This window comes from Lepisosteus oculatus, unplaced genomic scaffold (assembly GCF_040954835.1).
Source record: "Lepisosteus oculatus isolate fLepOcu1 unplaced genomic scaffold, fLepOcu1.hap2 HAP2_SCAFFOLD_39, whole genome shotgun sequence".
Lineage (NCBI taxonomy): Eukaryota > Metazoa > Chordata > Actinopteri > Semionotiformes > Lepisosteidae > Lepisosteus > Lepisosteus oculatus.
The window spans coordinates 396,220-414,815 of NW_027167923.1; the positions used below are offsets into that span (position 1 = coordinate 396,220).

Here is an 18,596-nt window from a genome sequence, read left to right on the forward strand (position 1 = left end):
AAACTGTTATGCCCAAAAGATTCCTAATAGTTATTGTATTAGAATAGCTCTCCAATTTCTTAGCCTTCGTACACGCAATGTTTAAGGAAACGCTAGAGTAAATGAAACTGTAAATAGACAGGAGCTCTTCTTAGTTTTCATACAAGTTATGATGGCTGCAGCTCCTATCTGCGTCCGGGTGACCGGAGCCAAGGGATTATCTGCGGAACCCTTGATTTATCTCTCGGGCAAGGAGCTAGATACGCCCTTTTCATCTCGGTTTGATCACACCTGTGCATTAAAACGCAGTGCTCGGTACCATCGAGGTGTAAGAGGTTCAAGGATGAGCGGGAAACTTTGTTAATAAGGAGACGGGCACCGCCCAACGTGGGGCTCGAACCCACGACCCTGAGATTAAGAGTCTCATGCTCTACCGACTGAGCTAGCCGGGCGCCGGTGGAGCTGGTGGTTAACTTGTCCCTGTTGACGGCAATTTGACAAGGTATACTTCCTGGCTTTTCATCATGTGCTGACCGGATTCGAGAGTAGCACACCCTGTTCTTTGTTGATTACTGTACCTCCAGCAGCGCAAATGTCAGTAATCATTGAAATGTACGACCTACAATCTCCTCAGCATGCCCGCGTGGACTCCTCAGTGATCATCCTTCTACGTTCTGCTGTAGTTTTCATGCAAGTGAAAACCGTGCTCCAAATAACAGCGGCACAGTTGTATCCTGCGGTAAGCATTCTTCTAATTCCATCGTTTTGCTCCAGGTAAAAGGTAGCGCATCATAGTGTTGATATTCCAAGGTTTCAGAGTCCGTATTGGATGGCTTGGATGCAGACATCGCTCAGAGCTCCCAGTATGATTTTCCCGAGTTCAGTTTTGCAGTGTTTTAGTGCTTTACTACTTCCAGTGGGCCTTTGAATGCTCTGCTAAGTAGAGACGTGACATAATTACTAATGCGACCGAGTGTGCTGGCTGTTCCTGGTTCGTAATGATTAACGCGAGAAATCAATATAAACATAACTGCTTCGATTTCGAGGTTCAGTTGAAGCTTTCAAAGAAACTATCAAAGACCTCAGAACAACCGAAGACACATTTGGTCATCTCCGTATTGGTGAAGATTAAAGAGTCCCGCAAGTGTCAAGCTTGCACAAACACACACGAGAGAGAAACTCAGGACAGAATTTAAAGAAAGGGAGATGCAGACTATTTGAAGGCACTTTGCTAACCCAATGGCATGCTTATGAATCGTGCATAGGACACACGTAGCAGAGGATGGTTTCGATCCATCGACCTCTGGGTTATGGGCCCAGCACGCTTCCGCTGCGCCACTCTGCTGACAGCCTCTCTGCGTGTGGCGCACAACTGCTCTTTTTATTTCCTACATAAGTGATGAAAGAGTTGAAAGTTTCAACGACAAACGCAGACGTCACTTTGAGCGCTTGGTGTTGTAGCACAAATCATCACATGCTGCTCTACACTGGATTATAAAAGCCGACACATTTTCCAAACATTTTAATGCTGGAGTCACACTGTAGTATTAATAACAGTGCGATACTCGAGGAGCGTAGTGGGATCGCGGTGGCTCATCAGACCGCCCCGGGACAGGGGGCCCGCGTCAGGATGGCCGAGCGGTCTAAGGCGCTGCGTTCAGGTCGCAGTCTCCCCTGGAGGCGTGGGTTCGAATCCCACTCCTGACAAAAAGCTTGCTCAGTGCCGTCTCCAGTCGGGTGCAAATGGGTGAAGCAGCCTGACGCAGGGAACGTGCGCCGATAGGCGTAGGTGTATCCCCTGCCTCTTCCGATTTAGCTCGTGCTCCATAGGATGGAAGCGGATGCTCTGGCTTTTTGACTCGAATATAACCTGATCACAACAGAAGGCCGTGCAGCCCAGTGCTGGTTTAAGAATGCCTCGTGTCTTCAGGCCCCTATACCTTCAGGTTACCCCTTTGGAATAGTCGTCCGAAAAAGACGGGAAAGGAAAAGCATGTAAGCTCCCACACACTGCGTTAGCATTAGCGGTTGGAATCTGATGGGAGAAAAGCAACCTGGCTCGCCGTCAAGCAATCCATCCCTGGTCTCCCACGTGACAGGCGGGGATACGCACCACTATACTAACGAGGAGCGCTTGCTTGGCGCTTGAAGACACTTCCTCTTGCGGCTACTACTGTTTCCGGTTTCGTCTTTTCTTTTCATTCCTCCCAGAGGAGCGCATGAAAACGTTTCCATCTGCGCCATCCTCACCCCTCCAATGCTATGGTCCCTGCTCCTCCTGGTGCACTGCAAACACTCATTCAGCCGGTTCTTTCAGTTTGAATAATTAGGTCTTCAAAGGCTGGAAGTAGGGCGCAAAAGACATGCCAATGCCAAAAGCGTGGCTGTGTGCTTCCAGCTGTGAAATGTCACTGGTGGATGTTGAAGACATTACTTCCAAGGCAGCAGGTCCAAGCGATTTAGCGTTTGTACAAGAAGCAGGAAGAGAGAAACGGCACTCCGCCTTTTTCTGGGCAGGCCGAAGCGACAGGAGAAGGGCGCCGTAGTGGGCAGGATTCGAGCCGACGCGGGGAGACCCCAATGGCTTTCTAGCCCATCGCCTTAACCGCTCGGCCACGACTACAGGGAGCGCCGCCGCCGCCGGCTTGCGATCATTTAACACGGAGGGCGAGGCAGCGGCGGTAACCTTTTTCAATGTCGCTCTCCGTTTCCCCCCCAAAAAAAGCCAAATCACATGCTAGCACTCGGACACCCTTCAGAAGACTGAAGGGTGGCTTAAAGCTGGAAGGATTAGGTCTCCCCGTTCCGACGCGACAATCGAACTTCCTTAGGCAGAGAGAAAGCAACATCGAGGAGCGTCAACAAGACTTTAGAAGCTGCGCCACACGCCACTTTCAGTCGCAGTCACAGCAGTTTTAAAGGCAGGAATCGCCTTTGCGAACGCCATGAGAAACAGAACGCAAGCTCAGGTCCTGCGGTTTAACAAACAGCCACGGCTTTCATGCGACTGGACATTTCTTTTCTGGAGCGAATTCACTTTCAACTTCAAGAAATTCACACAACTTGCGAAATACGAAATACAAATCTGGCTCATCGCTGCACAAGAAATACCGCCGGCTGGCAAGAAAATGACAACGGTGTTTTTCCTTAACGAAAAACTTCCCATGGAGAAAAACAACGGCTGTGCGTCTCTGTCGGCTTGATTCAGTTTAATGCAAGTATTCATTCTCCTCCTGGAAAATACAGCTTGCGAAAGATGAAATACAATTCTTGGCTTTTCTGGGTGAGTGCAGAAGAAATCCTGCCGGCTGGCAGAAGAATTCCAGCCTTTTTTACTCTTTAACCAGAAACTTGCGAATGATACAAAGCAAGCGGGGTCCGTTTCTGTGCAGCTGTTAACTGAACAGCTGCTGCTTCAAGCCCACCCAGGGCTCATTCCGATTTCAACATCATGCCCCCTGAAGGTAGACTGGATTTCTTTGCGAAGCATTCACCTTTTGGACGTTTCAGGAAAGGTGCGTGTCGATGCCAGACTTGAAAAGCTTTCCATACAAAGAAACAACATAGTGCTTTTGATTGATGGGAAACGGCAAGAGCGGTTTGAGCAGCTCCGGCCTCTCAACCGCTTTACAATGTGATCGGCACCTCGGTAGCCAGTTTAGAAGGCTGAAAAGGATGCTGGAAGCACAGCGACGTTCTAAAACCAGCGCTTGAAAAGCATCTGCATACATAAAATGTCCATTTCCCCAAAGCTGAATCTGCATCTTCAGAAGATTGTCAGCTATACGTTTTCGTTCTTTGTTTCCTTTTTTTACGACAAGCTTTCGAGAAATGAACTGTCTATTGTGATGAAGGCTGCATTAGAAATTGTGCATCTAGCTTAGTTCAATGAAATCGGGAGGTGCACCTGTCTCAAGCGGATGGCTCTTTGCAGGCACACTACGGAAACCTGCGGGCGCAAGTTGGGAGAAGTGACTCTTGCAGAGTGTTGAGCTTCGAGAAGAGGGCTCCGCTCAGGAAGATATTTCCACATGTTGAAGAGTCGCTTTTCGCCCTTACTTTCCCACATTTTTCCAGTGCGGTTATTGATCGCGTTCAAAATGTTTTCCCAACGTACGTGTTACCTGCAAAATCACAGTGAAACTGTTATGCCCAAAAGATTCCTAATAGTTATTGTATTAGAATAGCTCTCCAATTTCTTAGCCTTCGTACACGCAATGTTTAAGGAAACGCTAGAGTAAATGAAACTGTAAATAGACAGGAGCTCTTCTTAGTTTTCATACAAGTTATGATGGCTGCAGCTCCTATCTGCGTCCGGGTGACCGGAGCCAAGGGATTATCTGCGGAACCCTTGATTTATCTCTCGGGCAAGGAGCTAGATACGCCCTTTTCATCTCGGTTTGATCACACCTGTGCATTAAAACGCAGTGCTCGGTACCATCGAGGTGTAAGAGGTTCAAGGATGAGCGGGAAACTTTGTTAATAAGGAGACGGGCACCGCCCAACGTGGGGCTCGAACCCACGACCCTGAGATTAAGAGTCTCATGCTCTACCGACTGAGCTAGCCGGGCGCCGGTGGAGCTGGTGGTTAACTTGTCCCTGTTGACGGCAATTTGACAAGGTATACTTCCTGGCTTTTCATCATGTGCTGACCGGATTCGAGAGTAGCACACCCTGTTCTTTGTTGATTACTGTACCTCCAGCAGCGCAAATGTCAGTAATCATTGAAATGTACGACCTACAATCTCCTCAGCATGCCCGCGTGGACTCCTCAGTGATCATCCTTCTACGTTCTGCTGTAGTTTTCATGCAAGTGAAAACCGTGCTCCAAATAACAGCGGCACAGTTGTATCCTGCGGTAAGCATTCTTCTAATTCCATCGTTTTGCTCCAGGTAAAAGGTAGCGCATCATAGTGTTGATATTCCAAGGTTTCAGAGTCCGTATTGGATGGCTTGGATGCAGACATCGCTCAGAGCTCCCAGTATGATTTTCCCGAGTTCAGTTTTGCAGTGTTTTAGTGCTTTACTACTTCCAGTGGGCCTTTGAATGCTCTGCTAAGTAGAGACGTGACATAATTACTAATGCGACCGAGTGTGCTGGCTGTTCCTGGTTCGTAATGATTAACGCGAGAAATCAATATAAACATAACTGCTTCGATTTCGAGGTTCAGTTGAAGCTTTCAAAGAAACTATCAAAGACCTCAGAACAACCGAAGACACATTTGGTCATCTCCGTATTGGTGAAGATTAAAGAGTCCCGCAAGTGTCAAGCTTGCACAAACACACACGAGAGAGAAACTCAGGACAGAATTTAAAGAAAGGGAGATGCAGACTATTTGAAGGCACTTTGCTAACCCAATGGCATGCTTATGAATCGTGCATAGGACACACGTAGCAGAGGATGGTTTCGATCCATCGACCTCTGGGTTATGGGCCCAGCACGCTTCCGCTGCGCCACTCTGCTGACAGCCTCTCTGTGTGTGGCGCACAACTGCTCTTTTTATTTCCTACATAAGTGATGAAAGAGTTGAAAGTTTCAACGACAAACGCAGACGTCACTTTGAGCGCTTGGTGTTGTAGCACAAATCATCACATGCTGCTCTACACTGGATTATAAAAGCCGACACATTTTCCAAACATTTTAATGCTGGAGTCACACTGTAGTATTAATAACAGTGCGATACTCGAGGAGCGTAGTGGGATCGCGGTGGCTCATCAGACCGCCCCGGGACAGGGGGCCCGCGTCAGGATGGCCGAGCGGTCTAAGGCGCTGCGTTCAGGTCGCAGTCTCCCCTGGAGGCGTGGGTTCGAATCCCACTCCTGACAAAAAGCTTGCTCAGTGCCGTCTCCAGTCGGGTGCAAATGGGTGAAGCAGCCTGACGCAGGGAACGTGCGCCGATAGGCGTAGGTGTATCCCCTGCCTCTTCCGATTTAGCTCGTGCTCCATAGGATGGAAGCGGATGCTCTGGCTTTTTGACTCGAATATAACCTGATCACAACAGAAGGCCGTGCAGCCCAGTGCTGGTTTAAGAATGCCTCGTGTCTTCAGGCCCCTATTCCTTCAGGTTACCCCTTTGGAATAGTCGTCCGAAAAAGACGGGAAAGGAAAAGCATGTAAGCTCCCACACACTGCGTTAGCATTAGCGGTTGGAATCTGATGGGAGAAAAGCAACCTGGCTCGCCGTCAAGCAATCCATCCCTGGTCTCCCACGTGACAGGCGGGGATACGCACCACTATACTAACGAGGAGCGCTTGCTTGGCGCTTGAAGACACTTCCTCTTGCGGCTACTACTGTTTCCGGTTTCGTCTTTTCTTTTCATTCCTCCCAGAGGAGCGCATGAAAACGTTTCCATCTGCGCCATCCTCACCCCTCCAATGCTATGGTCCCTGCTCCTCCTGGTGCACTGCAAACACTCATTCAGCCGGTTCTTTCAGTTTGAATAATTAGGTCTTCAAAGGCTGGAAGTAGGGCGCAAAAGACATGCCAATGCCAAAAGCGTGGCTGTGTGCTTCCAGCTGTGAAATGTCACTGGTGGATGTTGAAGACATTACTTCCAAGGCAGCAGGTCCAAGCGATTTAGCGTTTGTACAAGAAGCAGGAAGAGAGAAACGGCACTCCGCCTTTTTCTGGGCAGGCCGAAGCGACAGGAGAAGGGCGCCGTAGTGGGCAGGATTCGAGCCGACGCGGGGAGACCCCAATGGCTTTCTAGCCCATCGCCTTAACCGCTCGGCCACGACTACAGGGAGCGCCGCCGCCGCCGGCTTGCGATCATTTAACACGGAGGGCGAGGCAGCGGCGGTAACCTTTTTCAATGTCGCTCTCCGTTTCCCCCCAAAAAAAAGCCAAATCACATGCTAGCACTCGGACACCCTTCAGAAGACTGAAGGGTGGCTTAAAGCTGGAAGGATTAGGTCTCCCCGTTCCGACGCGACAATCGAACTTCCTTAGGCAGAGAGAAAGCAACATCGAGGAGCGTCAACAAGACTTTAGAAGCTGCGCCACACGCCACTTTCAGTCGCAGTCACAGCAGTTTTAAAGGCAGGAATCGCCTTTGCGAACGCCATGAGAAACAGAACGCAAGCTCAGGTCCTGCGGTTTAACAAACAGCCACGGCTTTCATGCGACTGGACATTTCTTTTCTGGAGCGAATTCACTTTCAACTTCAAGAAATTCACACAACTTGCGAAATACGAAATACAAATCTGGCTCATCGCTGCACAAGAAATACCGCCGGCTGGCAAGAAAATGACAACGGTGTTTTTCCTTAACGAAAAACTTCCCATGGAGAAAAACAACGGCTGTGCGTCTCTGTCGGCTTGATTCAGTTTAATGCAAGTATTCATTCTCCTCCTGGAAAATACAGCTTGCGAAAGATGAAATACAATTCTTGGCTTTTCTGGGTGAGTGCAGAAGAAATCCTGCCGGCTGGCAGAAGAATTCCAGCCTTTTTTACTCTTTAACCAGAAACTTGCGAATGATACAAAGCAAGCGGGGTCCGTTTCTGTGCAGCTGTTAACTGAACAGCTGCTGCTTCAAGCCCACCCAGGGCTCATTCCGATTTCAACATCATGCCCCCTGAAGGTAGACTGGATTTCTTTGCGAAGCATTCACCTTTTGGACGTTTCAGGAAAGGTGCGTGTCGATGCCAGACTTGAAAAGCTTTCCATACAAAGAAACAACATAGTGCTTTTGATTGATGGGAAACGGCAAGAGCGGTTTGAGCAGCTCCGGCCTCTCAACCGCTTTACAATGTGATCGGCACCTCGGTAGCCAGTTTAGAAGGCTGAAAAGGATGCTGGAAGCACAGCGACGTTCTAAAACCAGCGCTTGAAAAGCATCTGCATACATAAAATGTCCATTTCCCCAAAGCTGAATCTGCATCTTCAGAAGATTGTCAGCTATACGTTTTCGTTCTTTGTTTCCTTTTTTTACGACAAGCTTTCGAGAAATGAACTGTCTATTGTGATGAAGGCTGCATTAGAAATTGTGCATCTAGCTTAGTTCAATGAAATCGGGAGGTGCACCTGTCTCAAGCGGATGGCTCTTTGCAGGCACACTACGGAAACCTGCGGGCGCAAGTTGGGAGAAGTGACTCTTGCAGAGTGTTGAGCTTCGAGAAGAGGGCTCCGCTCAGGAAGATATTTCCACATGTTGAAGAGTCGCTTTTCGCCCTTTCTTTCCCACATTTTTCCAGTGCGGTTATTGATCGCGTTCAAAATGTTTTCCCAACGTACGTGTTACCTGCAAAATCACAGTGAAACTGTTATGCCCAAAAGATTCCTAATAGTTATTGTATTAGAATAGCTCTCCAATTTCTTAGCCTTCGTACACGCAATGTTTAAGGAAACGCTAGAGTAAATGAAACTGTAAATAGACAGGAGCTCTTCTTAGTTTTCATACAAGTTATGATGGCTGCAGCTCCTATCTGCGTCCGGGTGACCGGAGCCAAGGGATTATCTGCGGAACCCTTGATTTATCTCTCGGGCAAGGAGCTAGATACGCCCTTTTCATCTCGGTTTGATCACACCTGTGCATTAAAACGCAGTGCTCGGTACCATCGAGGTGTAAGAGGTTCAAGGATGAGCGGGAAACTTTGTTAATAAGGAGACGGGCACCGCCCAACGTGGGGCTCGAACCCACGACCCTGAGATTAAGAGTCTCATGCTCTACCGACTGAGCTAGCCGGGCGCCGGTGGAGCTGGTGGTTAACTTGTCCCTGTTGACGGCAATTTGACAAGGTATACTTCCTGGCTTTTCATCATGTGCTGACCGGATTCGAGAGTAGCACACCCTGTTCTTTGTTGATTACTGTACCTCCAGCAGCGCAAATGTCAGTAATCATTGAAATGTACGACCTACAATCTCCTCAGCATGCCCGCGTGGACTCCTCAGTGATCATCCTTCTACGTTCTGCTGTAGTTTTCATGCAAGTGAAAACCGTGCTCCAAATAACAGCGGCACAGTTGTATCCTGCGGTAAGCATTCTTCTAATTCCATCGTTTTGCTCCAGGTAAAAGGTAGCGCATCATAGTGTTGATATTCCAAGGTTTCAGAGTCCGTATTGGATGGCTTGGATGCAGACATCGCTCAGAGCTCCCAGTATGATTTTCCCGAGTTCAGTTTTGCAGTGTTTTAGTGCTTTACTACTTCCAGTGGGCCTTTGAATGCTCTGCTAAGTAGAGACGTGACATAATTACTAATGCGACCGAGTGTGCTGGCTGTTCCTGGTTCGTAATGATTAACGCGAGAAATCAATATAAACATAACTGCTTCGATTTCGAGGTTCAGTTGAAGCTTTCAAAGAAACTATCAAAGACCTCAGAACAACCGAAGACACATTTGGTCATCTCCGTATTGGTGAAGATTAAAGAGTCCCGCAAGTGTCAAGCTTGCACAAACACACACGAGAGAGAAACTCAGGACAGAATTTAAAGAAAGGGAGATGCAGACTATTTGAAGGCACTTTGCTAACCCAATGGCATGCTTATGAATCGTGCATAGGACACACGTAGCAGAGGATGGTTTCGATCCATCGACCTCTGGGTTATGGGCCCAGCACGCTTCCGCTGCGCCACTCTGCTGACAGCCTCTCTGCGTGTGGCGCACAACTGCTCTTTTTATTTCCTACATAAGTGATGAAAGAGTTGAAAGTTTCAACGACAAACGCAGACGTCACTTTGAGCGCTTGGTGTTGTAGCACAAATCATCACATGCTGCTCTACACTGGATTATAAAAGCCGACACATTTTCCAAACATTTTAATGCTGGAGTCACACTGTAGTATTAATAACAGTGCGATACTCGAGGAGCGTAGTGGGATCGCGGTGGCTCATCAGACCGCCCCGGGACAGGGGGCCCGCGTCAGGATGGCCGAGCGGTCTAAGGCGCTGCGTTCAGGTCGCAGTCTCCCCTGGAGGCGTGGGTTCGAATCCCACTCCTGACAAAAAGCTTGCTCAGTGCCGTCTCCAGTCGGGTGCAAATGGGTGAAGCAGCCTGACGCAGGGAACGTGCGCCGATAGGCGTAGGTGTATCCCCTGCCTCTTCCGATTTAGCTCGTGCTCCATAGGATGGAAGCGGATGCTCTGGCTTTTTGACTCGAATATAACCTGATCACAACAGAAGGCCGTGCAGCCCAGTGCTGGTTTAAGAATGCCTCGTGTCTTCAGGCCCCTATACCTTCAGGTTACCCCTTTGGAATAGTCGTCCGAAAAAGACGGGAAAGGAAAAGCATGTAAGCTCCCACACACTGCGTTAGCATTAGCGGTTGGAATCTGATGGGAGAAAAGCAACCTGGCTCGCCGTCAAGCAATCCATCCCTGGTCTCCCACGTGACAGGCGGGGATACGCACCACTATACTAACGAGGAGCGCTTGCTTGGCGCTTGAAGACACTTCCTCTTGCGGCTACTACTGTTTCCGGTTTCGTCTTTTCTTTTCATTCCTCCCAGAGGAGCGCATGAAAACGTTTCCATCTGCGCCATCCTCACCCCTCCAATGCTATGGTCCCTGCTCCTCCTGGTGCACTGCAAACACTCATTCAGCCGGTTCTTTCAGTTTGAATAATTAGGTCTTCAAAGGCTGGAAGTAGGGCGCAAAAGACATGCCAATGCCAAAAGCGTGGCTGTGTGCTTCCAGCTGTGAAATGTCACTGGTGGATGTTGAAGACATTACTTCCAAGGCAGCAGGTCCAAGCGATTTAGCGTTTGTACAAGAAGCAGGAAGAGAGAAACGGCACTCCGCCTTTTTCTGGGCAGGCCGAAGCGACAGGAGAAGGGCGCCGTAGTGGGCAGGATTCGAGCCGACGCGGGGAGACCCCAATGGCTTTCTAGCCCATCGCCTTAACCGCTCGGCCACGACTACAGGGAGCGCCGCCGCCGCCGGCTTGCGATCATTTAACACGGAGGGCGAGGCAGCGGCGGTAACCTTTTTCAATGTCGCTCTCCGTTTCCCCCCAAAAAAAAGCCAAATCACATGCTAGCACTCGGACACCCTTCAGAAGACTGAAGGGTGGCTTAAAGCTGGAAGGATTAGGTCTCCCCGTTCCGACGCGACAATCGAACTTCCTTAGGCAGAGAGAAAGCAACATCGAGGAGCGTCAACAAGACTTTAGAAGCTGCGCCACACGCCACTTTCAGTCGCAGTCACAGCAGTTTTAAAGGCAGGAATCGCCTTTGCGAACGCCATGAGAAACAGAACGCAAGCTCAGGTCCTGCGGTTTAACAAACAGCCACGGCTTTCATGCGACTGGACATTTCTTTTCTGGAGCGAATTCACTTTCAACTTCAAGAAATTCACACAACTTGCGAAATACGAAATACAAATCTGGCTCATCGCTGCACAAGAAATACCGCCGGCTGGCAAGAAAATGACAACGGTGTTTTTCCTTAACGAAAAACTTCCCATGGAGAAAAACAACGGCTGTGCGTCTCTGTCGGCTTGATTCAGTTTAATGCAAGTATTCATTCTCCTCCTGGAAAATACAGCTTGCGAAAGATGAAATACAATTCTTGGCTTTTCTGGGTGAGTGCAGAAGAAATCCTGCCGGCTGGCAGAAGAATTCCAGCCTTTTTTACTCTTTAACCAGAAACTTGCGAATGATACAAAGCAAGCGGGGTCCGTTTCTGTGCAGCTGTTAACTGAACAGCTGCTGCTTCAAGCCCACCCAGGGCTCATTCCGATTTCAACATCATGCCCCCTGAAGGTAGACTGGATTTCTTTGCGAAGCATTCACCTTTTGGACGTTTCAGGAAAGGTGCGTGTCGATGCCAGACTTGAAAAGCTTTCCATACAAAGAAACAACATAGTGCTTTTGATTGATGGGAAACGGCAAGAGCGGTTTGAGCAGCTCCGGCCTCTCAACCGCTTTACAATGTGATCGGCACCTCGGTAGCCAGTTTAGAAGGCTGAAAAGGATGCTGGAAGCACAGCGACGTTCTAAAACCAGCGCTTGAAAAGCATCTGCATACATAAAATGTCCATTTCCCCAAAGCTGAATCTGCATCTTCAGAAGATTGTCAGCTATACGTTTTCGTTCTTTGTTTCCTTTTTTTACGACAAGCTTTCGAGAAATGAACTGTCTATTGTGATGAAGGCTGCATTAGAAATTGTGCATCTAGCTTAGTTCAATGAAATCGGGAGGTGCACCTGTCTCAAGCGGATGGCTCTTTGCAGGCACACTACGGAAACCTGCGGGCGCAAGTTGGGAGAAGTGACTCTTGCAGAGTGTTGAGCTTCGAGAAGAGGGCTCCGCTCAGGAAGATATTTCCACATGTTGAAGAGTCGCTTTTCGCCCTTTCTTTCCCACATTTTTCCAGTGCGGTTATTGATCGCGTTCAAAATGTTTTCCCAACGTACGTGTTACCTGCAAAATCACAGTGAAACTGTTATGCCCAAAAGATTCCTAATAGTTATTGTATTAGAATAGCTCTCCAATTTCTTAGCCTTCGTACACGCAATGTTTAAGGAAACGCTAGAGTAAATGAAACTGTAAATAGACAGGAGCTCTTCTTAGTTTTCATACAAGTTATGATGGCTGCAGCTCCTATCTGCGTCCGGGTGACCGGAGCCAAGGGATTATCTGCGGAACCCTTGATTTATCTCTCGGGCAAGGAGCTAGATACGCCCTTTTCATCTCGGTTTGATCACACCTGTGCATTAAAACGCAGTGCTCGGTACCATCGAGGTGTAAGAGGTTCAAGGATGAGCGGGAAACTTTGTTAATAAGGAGACGGGCACCGCCCAACGTGGGGCTCGAACCCACGACCCTGAGATTAAGAGTCTCATGCTCTACCGACTGAGCTAGCCGGGCGCCGGTGGAGCTGGTGGTTAACTTGTCCCTGTTGACGGCAATTTGACAAGGTATACTTCCTGGCTTTTCATCATGTGCTGACCGGATTCGAGAGTAGCACACCCTGTTCTTTGTTGATTACTGTACCTCCAGCAGCGCAAATGTCAGTAATCATTGAAATGTACGACCTACAATCTCCTCAGCATGCCCGCGTGGACTCCTCAGTGATCATCCTTCTACGTTCTGCTGTAGTTTTCATGCAAGTGAAAACCGTGCTCCAAATAACAGCGGCACAGTTGTATCCTGCGGTAAGCATTCTTCTAATTCCATCGTTTTGCTCCAGGTAAAAGGTAGCGCATCATAGTGTTGATATTCCAAGGTTTCAGAGTCCGTATTGGATGGCTTGGATGCAGACATCGCTCAGAGCTCCCAGTATGATTTTCCCGAGTTCAGTTTTGCAGTGTTTTAGTGCTTTACTACTTCCAGTGGGCCTTTGAATGCTCTGCTAAGTAGAGACGTGACATAATTACTAATGCGACCGAGTGTGCTGGCTGTTCCTGGTTCGTAATGATTAACGCGAGAAATCAATATAAACATAACTGCTTCGATTTCGAGGTTCAGTTGAAGCTTTCAAAGAAACTATCAAAGACCTCAGAACAACCGAAGACACATTTGGTCATCTCCGTATTGGTGAAGATTAAAGAGTCCCGCAAGTGTCAAGCTTGCACAAACACACACGAGAGAGAAACTCAGGACAGAATTTAAAGAAAGGGAGATGCAGACTATTTGAAGGCACTTTGCTAACCCAATGGCATGCTTATGAATCGTGCATAGGACACACGTAGCAGAGGATGGTTTCGATCCATCGACCTCTGGGTTATGGGCCCAGCACGCTTCCGCTGCGCCACTCTGCTGACGGCCTCTCTGCGTGTGGCGCACAACTGCTCTTTTTATTTCCTACATAAGTGATGAAAGAGTTGAAAGTTTCAACGACAAACGCAGACGTCACTTTGAGCGCTTGGTGTTGTAGCACAAATCATCACATGCTGCTCTACACTGGATTATAAAAGCCGACACATTTTCCAAACATTTTAATGCTGGAGTCACACTGTAGTATTAATAACAGTGCGATACTCGAGGAGCGTAGTGGGATCGCGGTGGCTCATCAGACCGCCCCGGGACAGGGGGCCCGCGTCAGGATGGCCGAGCGGTCTAAGGCGCTGCGTTCAGGTCGCAGTCTCCCCTGGAGGCGTGGGTTCGAATCCCACTCCTGACAAAAAGCTTGCTCAGTGCCGTCTCCAGTCGGGTGCAAATGGGTGAAGCAGCCTGACGCAGGGAACGTGCGCCGATAGGCGTAGGTGTATCCCCTGCCTCTTCCGATTTAGCTCGTGCTCCATAGGATGGAAGCGGATGCTCTGGCTTTTTGACTCGAATATAACCTGATCACAACAGAAGGCCGTGCAGCCCAGTGCTGGTTTAAGAATGCCTCGTGTCTTCAGGCCCCTATACCTTCAGGTTACCCCTTTGGAATAGTCGTCCGAAAAAGACGGGAAAGGAAAAGCATGTAAGCTCCCACACACTGCGTTAGCATTAGCGGTTGGAATCTGATGGGAGAAAAGCAACCTGGCTCGCCGTCAAGCAATCCATCCCTGGTCTCCCACGTGACAGGCGGGGATACGCACCACTATACTAACGAGGAGCGCTTGCTTGGCGCTTGAAGACACTTCCTCTTGCGGCTACTACTGTTTCTGGTTTCGTCTTTTCTTTTCATTCCTCCCAGAGGAGCGCATGAAAACGTTTCCATCTGCGCCATCCTCACCCCTCCAATGCTATGGTCCCTGCTCCTCCTGGTGCACTGCAAACACTCATTCAGCCGGTTCTTTCAGTTTGAATAATTAGGTCTTCAAAGGCTGGAAGTAGGGCGCAAAAGACATGCCAATGCCAAAAGCGTGGCTGTGTGCTTCCAGCTGTGAAATGTCACTGGTGGATGTTGAAGACATTACTTCCAAGGCAGCAGGTCCAAGCGATTTAGCGTTTGTACAAGAAGCAGGAAGAGAGAAACGGCACTCCGCCTTTTTCTGGGCAGGCCGAAGCGACAGGAGAAGGGCGCCGTAGTGGGCAGGATTCGAGCCGACGCGGGGAGACCCCAATGGCTTTCTAGCCCATCGCCTTAACCGCTCGGCCACGACTACAGGGAGCGCCGCCGCCGCCGGCTTGCGATCATTTAACACGGAGGGCGAGGCAGCGGCGGTAACCTTTTTCAATGTCGCTCTCCGTTTCCCCCCCAAAAAAAGCCAAATCACATGCTAGCACTCGGACACCCTTCAGAAGACTGAAGGGTGGCTTAAAGCTGGAAGGATTAGGTCTCCCCGTTCCGACGCGACACTCGAACTTCCTTAGGCAGAGAGAAAGCAACATCGAGGAGCGTCAACAAGACTTTAGAAGCTGCGCCACACGCCACTTTCAGTCGCAGTCACAGCAGTTTTAAAGGCAGGAATCGCCTTTGCGAACGCCATGAGAAACAGAACGCAAGCTCAGGTCCTGCGGTTTAACAAACAGCCACGGCTTTCATGCGACTGGACATTTCTTTTCTGGAGCGAATTCACTTTCAACTTCAAGAAATTCACACAACTTGCGAAATACGAAATACAAATCTGGCTCATCGCTGCACAAGAAATACCGCCGGCTGGCAAGAAAATGACAACGGTGTTTTTCCTTAACGAAAAACTTCCCATGGAGAAAAACAACGGCTGTGCGTCTCTGTCGGCTTGATTCAGTTTAATGCAAGTATTCATTCTCCTCCTGGAAAATACAGCTTGCGAAAGATGAAATACAATTCTTGGCTTTTCTGGGTGAGTGCAGAAGAAATCCTGCCGGCTGGCAGAAGAATTCCAGCCTTTTTTACTCTTTAACCACAAACTTGCGAATGATACAAAGCAAGCGGGGTGCGTTTCTGTGCAGCTGTTAACTGAACAGCTGCTGCTTCAAGCCCACCCAGGGCTCATTCCGATTTCAACATCATGCCCCCTGAAGGTAGACTGGATTTCTTTGCGAAGCATTCACCTTTTGGACGTTTCAGGAAAGGTGCGTGTCGATGCCAGACTTGAAAAGCTTTCCATACAAAGAAACAACATAGTGCTTTTGATTGATGGGAAACGGCAAGAGCGGTTTGAGCAGCTCCGGCCTCTCAACCGCTTTACAATGTGATCGGCACCTCGGTAGCCAGTTTAGAAGGCTGAAAAGGATGCTGGAAGCACAGCGACGTTCTAAAACCAGCGCTTGAAAAGCATCTGCATACATAAAATGTCCATTTCCCCAAAGCTGAATCTGCATCTTCAGAAGATTGTCAGCTATACGTTTTCGTTCTTTGTTTCCTTTTTTTACGACAAGCTTTCGAGAAATGAACTGTTTATTGTGATGAAGGCTGCATTAGAAATTGTGCATCTAGCTTAGTTCAATGAAATCGGGAGGTGCACCTGTCTCAAGCGGATGGCTCTTTGCAGGCACACTACGGAAACCTGCGGGCGCAAGTTGGGAGAAGTGACTCTTGCAGAGTGTTGAGCTTCGAGAAGAGGGCTCCGCTCAGGAAGATATTTCCACATGTTGAAGAGTCGCTTTTCGCCCTTTCTTTCCCACATTTTTCCAGTGCGGTTATTGATCGCGTTCAAAATGTTTTCCCAACGTACGTGTTACCTGCAAAATCACAGTGAAACTGTTATGCCCAAAAGATTCCTAATAGTTATTGTATTAGAATAGCTCTCCAATTTCTTAGCCTTCGTACACGCAATGTTTAAGGAAACGCTAGAGTAAATGAAACTGTAAATAGACAGGAGCTCTTCTTAGTTTTCATACAAGTTATGATGGCTGCAGCTCCTATCTGCGTCCGGGTGACCGGAGCCAAGGGATTATCTGCGGAACCCTTGATTTATCTCTCGGGCAAGGAGCTAGATACGCCCTTTTCATCTCGGTTTGATCACACCTGTGCATTAAAACGCAGTGCTCGGTACCATCGAGGTGTAAGAGGTTCAAGGATGAGCGGGAAACTTTGTTAATAAGGAGACGGGCACCGCCCAACGTGGGGCTCGAACCCACGACCCTGAGATTAAGAGTCTCATGCTCTACCGACTGAGCTAGCCGGGCGCCGGTGGAGCTGGTGGTTAACTTGTCCCTGTTGACGGCAATTTGACAAGGTATACTTCCTGGCTTTTCATCATGTGCTGACCGGATTCGAGAGTAGCACACCCTGTTCTTTGTTGATTACTGTACCTCCAGCAGCGCAAATGTCAGTAATCATTGAAATGTACGACCTACAATCTCCTCAGCATGCCCGCGTGGACTCCTCAGTGATCATCCTTCTACGTTCTGCTGTAGTTTTCATGCAAGTGAAAACCGTGCTCCAAATAACAGCGGCACAGTTGTATCCTGCGGTAAGCATTCTTCTAATTCCATCGTTTTGCTCCAGGTAAAAGGTAGCGCATCATAGTGTTGATATTCCAAGGTTTCAGAGTCCGTATTGGATGGCTTGGATGCAGACATCGCTCAGAGCTCCCAGTATGATTTTCCCGAGTTCAGTTTTGCAGTGTTTTAGTGCTTTACTACTTCCAGTGGGCCTTTGAATGCTCTGCTAAGTAGAGACGTGACATAATTACTAATGCGACCGAGTGTGCTGGCTGTTCCTGGTTCGTAATGATTAACGCGAGAAATCAATATAAACATAACTGCTTCGATTTCGAGGTTCAGTTGAAGCTTTCAAAGAAACTATCAAAGACCTCAGAACAACCGAAGACACATTTGGTCATCTCCGTATTGGTGAAGATTAAAGAGTCCCGCAAGTGTCAAGCTTGCACAAACACACACGAGAGAGAAACTCAGGACAGAATTTAAAGAAAGGGAGATGCAGACTATTTGAAGGCACTTTGCTAACCCAATGGCATGCTTATGAATCGTGCATAGGACACACGTAGCAGAGGATGGTTTCGATCCATCGACCTCTGGGTTATGGGCCCAGCACGCTTCCGCTGCGCCACTCTGCTGACGGCCTCTCTGCGTGTGGCGCACAACTGCTCTTTTTATTTCCTACATAAGTGATGAAAGAGTTGAAAGTTTCAACGACAAACGCAGACGTCACTTTGAGCGCTTGGTGTTGTAGCACAAATCATCACATGCTGCTCTACACTGGATTATAAAAGCCGACACATTTTCCAAACATTTTAATGCTGGAGTCACACTGTAGTATTAATAACAGTGCGATACTCGAGGAGCGTAGTGGGATCGCGGTGGCTCATCAGACCGCCCCGGGACAGGGGGCCCGCGTCAGGATGGCCGAGCGGTCTAAGGCGCTGCGTTCAGGTCGCAGTCTCCCCTGGAGGCGTGGGTTCGAATCCCACTCCTGACAAAAAGCTTGCTCAGTGCCGTCTCCAGTCGGGTGCAAATGGGTGAAGCAGCCTGACGCAGGGAACGTGCGCCGATAGGCGTAGGTGTATCCCCTGCCTCTTCCGATTTAGCTCGTGCTCCATAGGATGGAAGCGGATGCTCTGGCTTTTTGACTCGAATATAACCTGATCACAACAGAAGGCCGTGCAGCCCAGTGCTGGTTTAAGAATGCCTCGTGTCTTCAGGCCCCTATACCTTCAGGTTACCCCTTTGGAATAGTCGTCCGAAAAAGACGGGAAAGGAAAAGCATGTAAGCTCCCACACACTGCGTTAGCATTAGCGGTTGGAATCTGATGGGAGAAAAGCAACCTGGCTCGCCGTCAAGCAATCCATCCCTGGTCTCCCACGTGACAGGCGGGGATACGCACCACTATACTAACGAGGAGCGCTTGCTTG

The 18,596-nt window shown here is 48.9% G+C and overlaps 5 non-coding genes across 5 annotated transcripts; all 5 read right to left on the reverse strand.

Moving 5' to 3' along the window:
- Window positions 1-358: 358 nt before the first annotated feature.
- trnak-cuu (transfer RNA lysine (anticodon CUU)) lies at window positions 359-431 on the reverse strand. Its single transcript has one exon. It is a non-coding gene; the product is annotated as a tRNA-Lys (tRNA).
- Window positions 432-4,477: 4,046 nt separating this feature from the next.
- Window positions 4,478-4,550, reverse strand: trnak-cuu (transfer RNA lysine (anticodon CUU)). Its single transcript has one exon. It is a non-coding gene; the product is annotated as a tRNA-Lys (tRNA).
- Window positions 4,551-8,596: 4,046 nt separating this feature from the next.
- Window positions 8,597-8,669, reverse strand: trnak-cuu (transfer RNA lysine (anticodon CUU)). Its single transcript has one exon. It is a non-coding gene; the product is annotated as a tRNA-Lys (tRNA).
- A 4,046-nt stretch (window positions 8,670-12,715) lies between these two features.
- Window positions 12,716-12,788, reverse strand: trnak-cuu (transfer RNA lysine (anticodon CUU)). Its single transcript has one exon. It is a non-coding gene; the product is annotated as a tRNA-Lys (tRNA).
- Window positions 12,789-16,834: 4,046 nt separating this feature from the next.
- Window positions 16,835-16,907, reverse strand: trnak-cuu (transfer RNA lysine (anticodon CUU)). The gene has a single exon. It is a non-coding gene; the product is annotated as a tRNA-Lys (tRNA).
- Window positions 16,908-18,596: the final 1,689 nt, after the last annotated feature.